Source organism: Chinchilla lanigera, unplaced genomic scaffold (genome assembly GCF_000276665.1).
Source record: "Chinchilla lanigera isolate Chin_1 unplaced genomic scaffold, ChiLan1.0 scaffold00019, whole genome shotgun sequence".
In the NCBI taxonomy this organism is placed as follows: domain Eukaryota; kingdom Metazoa; phylum Chordata; class Mammalia; order Rodentia; family Chinchillidae; genus Chinchilla; species Chinchilla lanigera.
In genome coordinates this window covers 28,028,160-28,034,976 of record NW_004955420.1, presented here as the reverse complement: position 1 = coordinate 28,034,976, position 6,817 = coordinate 28,028,160, and positions in this window count along the sequence as shown.

Sequence of the window (6,817 nt, the reverse complement as noted above, 5' to 3'; positions counted from 1 at the left end):
TCAGCTTTTTGCTCTCATCTATAATTTTGCTCTCATCTCAATATAGGCTTCCCACACGGTTCCACTGAAAAAATTCCCTTCCTAGATTCTGTAGCTTTTGTGCTATTTTCTTTTACCCCAGAAATGGAGGGGAAAATGTACATCTTATCTCCACCTCCCGCCCTACCTGGCCAGCCCACCGACTTCCCTTCCTGTCACACCACTGAACAATGGTGCGGGAGGGTACTCTGAACCCGTGTTACTTCCTCAGCTAGACCCCCATCCTCCACTGAGGTCTTCTCATTCTGCTCCCGGCTGCCTATCTTACTGTCTCTGAATTCTCCTCCTCCAACTCTTTGTTGTTTTTTTTTTTTTTGTCTTTTTGAGGCAGGGTCTCGCTATGCAGTTCAGGCTGGCCTTGAGCTCACTTTGTAGCCCAGGCTGGGCTGCAACTCACAACCATCCTCCTGCCTCAGCCTCCCTCCCGAGTGCTGGAATTACAGGTGTAAGCCACCACACCCGGCTCCAACTCTTAAATATAGGCGTGTTCCAAGATTCTGTGCTCATGCTCTTTCCTGCTTGCTTTCTTTTTTTTGTACGGGGAATCAAACTCAGGACCTTGTGCTTGCCAGGTGGGCGCTTACGCCACTGAACTACATCGCCAGCCCTTTCCTGCTTGCTTTCTGCTCTTCTCTTGGAGTCAACCCCTGCGCCTTTGTGACTTTTTGCTCTCATCTGCACGCCCGTGTTCTCTTCTCTCTGTGCTGTTCTTCTAGCCTGCGTCCCAGAACCTGATCCAGCTCTGTGGGTCATCTCCGCCTTGGTGTTCCACTGACTCTGCGCCCATAATTCACGGCGTTAATCATCCCTGCCCTCGCCTTCCTGGCTTGGCACACCCCTCTGCCCAAATCCGGCGCTCCCTCCAGAACTCCCTGGCCTGGCTGGAGGATCAGCTATCCATCCCATTGCACACGTGAAACCTGGGTGTCACCTCCTTTCCCTACATCTGAGCAGCGCTGAAAGGGAGCAGTGGCCCTGCAGGGCCTAGGGCAGCTCTGCGGCCACGAGGAGACGCCTGTGATCTCAGCACTGTGCTCAGGCAGGCTGGCCAGACCACACTCTGTGGAGGGCTGAGGCTGAGAGGTCTTCTGCCCGGAGGCGCGCAAAGGCCCGAGGCCCTGGGAAGGAGGGATGTTTGCCTCGTGTAGGTGTCAGCACTGGGGGACTGAGCAAAAAGCTCTAAGCTTGTCCCGAAAAGTGGGTCCCAGGTGCACTGCAGTTTCTCAAACTCCTTCTGTTCTTTCTTTGTGTGGGGATGGCGAACCCCGAACTTTCCTGACCAAGAGGAAGCTCTCCTTCTTGTACTTGTCTCGGGGACATTTAGATGTGGGATTAACTGCACAGCCGCATCTTCTTGAAATCTACATATGGTTTTATTTCACGTATTTTGCCACTAAATAATGTTTTTCAGTAGATGATGACTAGGCAGAACTTGGCCTTTGGAATGTTGTTTTATGTGTAAACATTTAAAAGCTTGTCATTTTATATAATCTAACAGAAAAGACTTATTTTTATAATCTACTTGTACAAATAGGAGACAAAGCAGCGTGTCCCACTGGAAGTAGAGCGCTCCGCGACCACAGGCAAAGCGCTCGCTCCAGTTCCGGCGAAAGGCTGCGCATGATCAGCTGCCTGGGCTCCTCCCTGCCCTGGCTCAGCGGGTGCGGAGTGCCAGCGCTGTGCGTGGACCCCGGTTATGAGCACCTGGGCAGCAGAATCCCGTCGTATCTGGATTTGCAGCTGCCCACAAGGCTTGCCGGTGTCGGCATGCAGAAGGGCTCCAGGCCGCCGCTCCACAGAGGCGAGCAGCTGCATGCAGGGTGATGCCGGCCACGCGGTGATGCTGGCTGCCGTGGGCCTCCGGACCCTCCGGGCCGCCTTCAGTCTCCCTTCTGCAGCCCGCCGTGCTGACTGTGCCTGCTCGGCTCTCCCAGCAATGATCCAGCGCGATTTTTATGGCCTGCTAATTCCCTTCCGGGAGCCACTGCCACACTCAGTAGCGCTGCAGATAGGCTTTTATTGAATTGCTCTGCCCTCGCTGTGATGGGTAGGCACCGTCTGTTTGTCTTGACGGCTTAATGAACTGAGGGCTCATAAATGTGGCTGCCGTCTAAATGAGATCCAAATCACAGGCAGGTCAGGCTAATGGGCTCTTTGGCCAGCCATGAATGAGCAATTACGTTTATAGCTCTAGGAGAAAAGCAGATTATGCAAACAGATACTTCACTCGTACTGGTGGCCTTCAGTGACTGAGTGCTGACGTTTTTGCTCAGGGACGGGAACCTGTCTACCCTATTTCAGGGAAAATCAAAAAAGAGACTACCTGCTTGGCTCAAGCAAATGGACGATTAAGCAGAAGCCACCAACATCCTTCTGCCATATGATGCCCAAAGAGTTGTTTAAGGATTATAAATATTATAGTACCAGCAGGGTGGAATGAACTCCTGCCTGTGGCCTGTGGCCTAGTGCAGTGTGACTGACCAGGGGAAAGCATGAGGGAGTGGTGTGGACTGGGCAGCGTGGGGTCCCTCCAGGGAGCCCGTGAGCTGTCGCTTCAGTGCGGCCTCCGGCAGTTCTTCAAGGTGGGGTGCGATTCTGGGCGCTGTGCACTTGTGCTTAACCCGGATCTGGATGCTGTGACCCACGGGAGAGCTAGTCTTCCTGGTCTCCCTCTTCATCACCAAGGCATGGCTACATCCGGTATTTCCCATCGGGAGTGGCAGGACCACACACAGCCGTGCAAACGTGTGCTGCACACCAGCACGTGCTCAGGCCCTGTTGTCCCGCCCTGTTACACATTCCACGCACACCCGTCACGGAAGCGCTGTGTCCGGTGCTGTGATCCCCACCCAGCACGGGCACTGGTTCCGCATGGTTGAGTGACCTGCTGGGGCTTCCGCAGAGGCAGCTGCAGGATTTAATACGGTCCCATTTAGCTCAGGCTTTTTCTGGAACAGTCTTTTCCTCCTTCTCTGCTGAGTTGCCTAGGCCAGGCTCAAACTTGAGGTCCTCCTCCTTAAGCCTCCCTGAGTGCTGGGATTACAGGTGTGCCCCACCACACCCAGCTACAACATGTTTATTCATCTTCCATTTCCTGTCAAAATCTTTATCGACCATACTTCAGCTTAGGAATAAAGAGTCCACCAAAAAAATGTATACACACTTCAGGAAAAGAAAAATAGTATGATGTTTTTCTCCACCACTGGTGGTACCCTTGTGTGGGGGACCCTAGAGGACATCAGGTACTGCAGAAACACCATCGGCCCTTAGAGAAGAAATTGAACATGCATGTCCAGCAACCTCAGCGACCAAGGTTATCCATGCAGCAGGTCGCCGTACTAATAAATGTCTGGAGGCTCACTACTTTGAGCCCCATTTGTCTTTTTAAGTGCTGGGGTTACAGGCCTGCCATTTGTAATTGTAGAGGCCAAAGGAGACTTGTACTAATCTCACGATGTCTTAATACATTTAGTATTAAAATATTGGTACAAGTTTTTCTCTTCCAGAAGTGTATATACATTTTTGGCGGACTCTGCATATGTATGTATATTCACAAATACACACACTTTCGTATCTATACCTGTTTGTGTTACAGGTAGGTTTTGTGTTACAGATAGCAATGTATAAGGGCCTAGGTTCTTCATGTTCTCACTAACACTTGCGATGATCCCTCCTTCTGAATTCTGGCCATCCCAGTGTGTGTGAAATAGTATCTCATTGTGCTTTTGACATATACTGGAAATATACTTGATATCGGTTCAGTTCTGTTGAAGTTGAGACTTGTCCTGCAGCCTGACGCCCAGCCTGGCCTGGAGGGGGCGCCCCGTGCACCTGGGGAGGACTTGCTGGGGGACTGTTCTTTTCCTTGGAGTTTCGGAGTTCACCATGTCCAGACAACATCTTCCCTCAGATCTTTCTCACTCTCCCCACAGCCAGGTTGATGTTTCTTCCTGTGACCTTCGGTCACTCTGCCAGGACTCAACCATTAAAACCCTTATTGCAAGTCTGACGTTGCGGTTTCTTTGCGCAGCGATCCTGCTAGAACTCTACCTCCAGCTCCCGAGGCCTTTCTTCTGGTGGCCCTTTAAAGCCTGGTGCTGCAGGATGGATGGATCCAGTGGTCCCTGAGCCCCTGCTAGACTTTGTGCTGCAGGCGCTGTGCTGTGGTACCTGGAGCGCCTGTACCTCTGCAGACCCAACAGGGTGCTCAGGAGACGCTGGATCTCCACAGGACAGACGCTGGATCTCCACAGGACACCTCCAAGACGGGGTCAGGGAAGTGCCGAGGTGGGCGCTAGGAGTTTGGGCTCGGCCGACCACTGTCTCTCTCCCCGTGTCTCTCCCTGGCTCTCTGAAGGAGACTCAGAGGATGAGGTTGAATCAACCCTCAGGATTCCTGATTTCCAGCCAGCAGCAGTCGGAGTGGACGCTCTGAAGGTGATCAGCTGCGGGGTGGACTCTGACCTCTGACCCGGTAGGGAGAGGCCCCAGCCCTCCCAGTTAAGGACTTCATGATGGTCAGGAGGGGAGGGGAAGGGAACCACCTTTGGCTACCACACCCGCAGTAATCTGCCCATAAAAGCTGCAGGCCTTACGTGTGAGTACTGCCCGCAGTGACAGGAAAGCTCTGCTCATAAACTCCAACCCAACAAGACAAGCAAAGGGCGCTTGCATCGCAGCCTGATTTCAGATGGGGAAAGCCTCATCAAGTTCCTCCTGAGGGCCACTTCCGGGGGAACCAAAGGAACTGCTCTGGAGCCTGTCACTCTGTGTGCGAATGTTCTGGAAAGCCTGAAGGCATGAGATGGGAGAGGTGAATTCACCGCAGGCCAGTTACACTTGAGCTAATTCAGGACATGCCTGATGATTACCGGGGCTAAGTGGGATGCTTGGGGCTTCTTAGCAGGAATACTGTGACGAAGAAGGTAAACTCTTCTCTGGTGACCTCTGACCGTGGAGTTGTGTGGCGGAGGACGGCACCGTCACTTTCAGTGGTGCACATTTAATAAAGCAGGGGACAGCGCAGCGGCCCGCAGTTGTGTCTAATAGAGGCCTGACCCCAGCATTGTCACCATGGGTCATCGTGACCAGCTTTATTGACAGCCGGGTGAGGGCAGAATGCTCCTGCGACCGGCAGAGAAGGCCAGGCGCTGGCTCCTGGTGGGGACTGGGTCTGGTGAGGGTGGCAGAGGAGTGAGCCCTTGGTGGAGAGGAGGTGGGCACGCCCTGGGGTTGGAGTGTGCAAGAGACACCCTTCGTGGAAGCAGAGTACCCGGAAGGGGACACCGTGGTCTTTGGAAGAGGCAGGCACAGGAAAAATGCCGTCATGTGTCCACATAGGCGTGCCAACTTCCAAACAGATTTGCTTCCGGGTGCAAAGGAAGTGCCCCGGGTGATGGCCCCTATGAGGTGATGATTAAGGCAGTCCACCCACGGCTTCTCAGAAGGAGGTGGGCAGGGAAGGGCAGGGACCAGGAGTGGTGGGCCATGCTGGGCAGCCCGTGTGAGTCACCGTGCCCAATGCTGAGGGCAGGGAGCCAAGCCCAGGGCCTCCCTCCACTCCCCTCCCTCCTCCTCTCCCTCCAGCTTCGACTCTGCAGACAGGGACAGAGCAGGACCCACTCTGCTTTCGTAGAAAGGCCCCCGGGACTTCCGGTCGGCTGGGACCAGGCCTCTCGCCCTGCAGCTCCCGCACCCGCGCGCTGTGCTGTGCCGCGTGGCTTGGCTCTGAGTCCCCTCAGTGTGCCAGCTGGGAGCCACGGGCACATCCTCTGCGACCCCTTCGTGGGAGGAAGTCTGCCTCCACCACCCAGACTCAGGCCACATATTCTCAAACCTGAGCTCGAACTACCAAACCCAGACTCCTACACACCTCTCATATTTTACTAAAGCGACACTGGGACCTCTTCAGATTTCTGTTTTCAGTATCTGCTTTCAAGCACCTTTGGGGACGCTGTTAGCTTACAAAAGCACCCCGTTTCTGTCCCCTGCTGAAGGTGCTGAGGGCTCATCCTTCCTGCCGAGGTGGCCCGAGGCCTCTGCGCCTCCCGTGGCTGCGTAGCAGTCTGGGGGGAGGGGGTCATCTTAGGTTGAATCCACATATCAAGGAAACGTGGCATTTTCATGTGTCAAGAACTGGTAGGTGCCGGTCCCTGGCCTCTGATGGACAAAGAAGGCTTCTCTCCTTCCTTCTACAGTGCAGCCATTAAGTGGCAGAATCTTGCGTGTGAGTTCTGTCCGCGCGCCCAGCCCGTCCCCTTGAATGCCGCAGAGTCAACAAGACACAGGGCAACAGCGCCCCCGACAGGAGCAGAGCTGTACCGTGTGACCCAGCAGCGCCCGCCAGCCGGATCCTGACGTCCCTCTGCACCTCTCCCGCCCCCACTGCCGGGACGCCCCGCCTGGTTTTCTTTCTCTCCTGCTCAGGCAGCACCAGCAACTGGGCCACTGGCCTGCTGGCCAGACGGCCTGGAGCCTAGGACCCAAGGACCCTAGGACTCCAAACAGGTGCCCTCTCCCTCCCTTGAGGCCGGACAGACATTCTGGGGTTTCCCTGTCCGGGAGAGGATGGGATGCCAACCTCCCCAAGCCAGCTACACTGAAATGTTTTGATTCCCATATTGTGTGTGATTTGGGATGGGAGCACCAGCCATGACTCAACAGTTGTGGTTTTTCTGAGAGTGATCCTGTCACTTCTTGAAATGTTTCAGGCAAACAAAAACAAACAAACAAAACAAGAAATCCAAAGTGAAACTACCTGAGTGGCCAGACAGAGTCA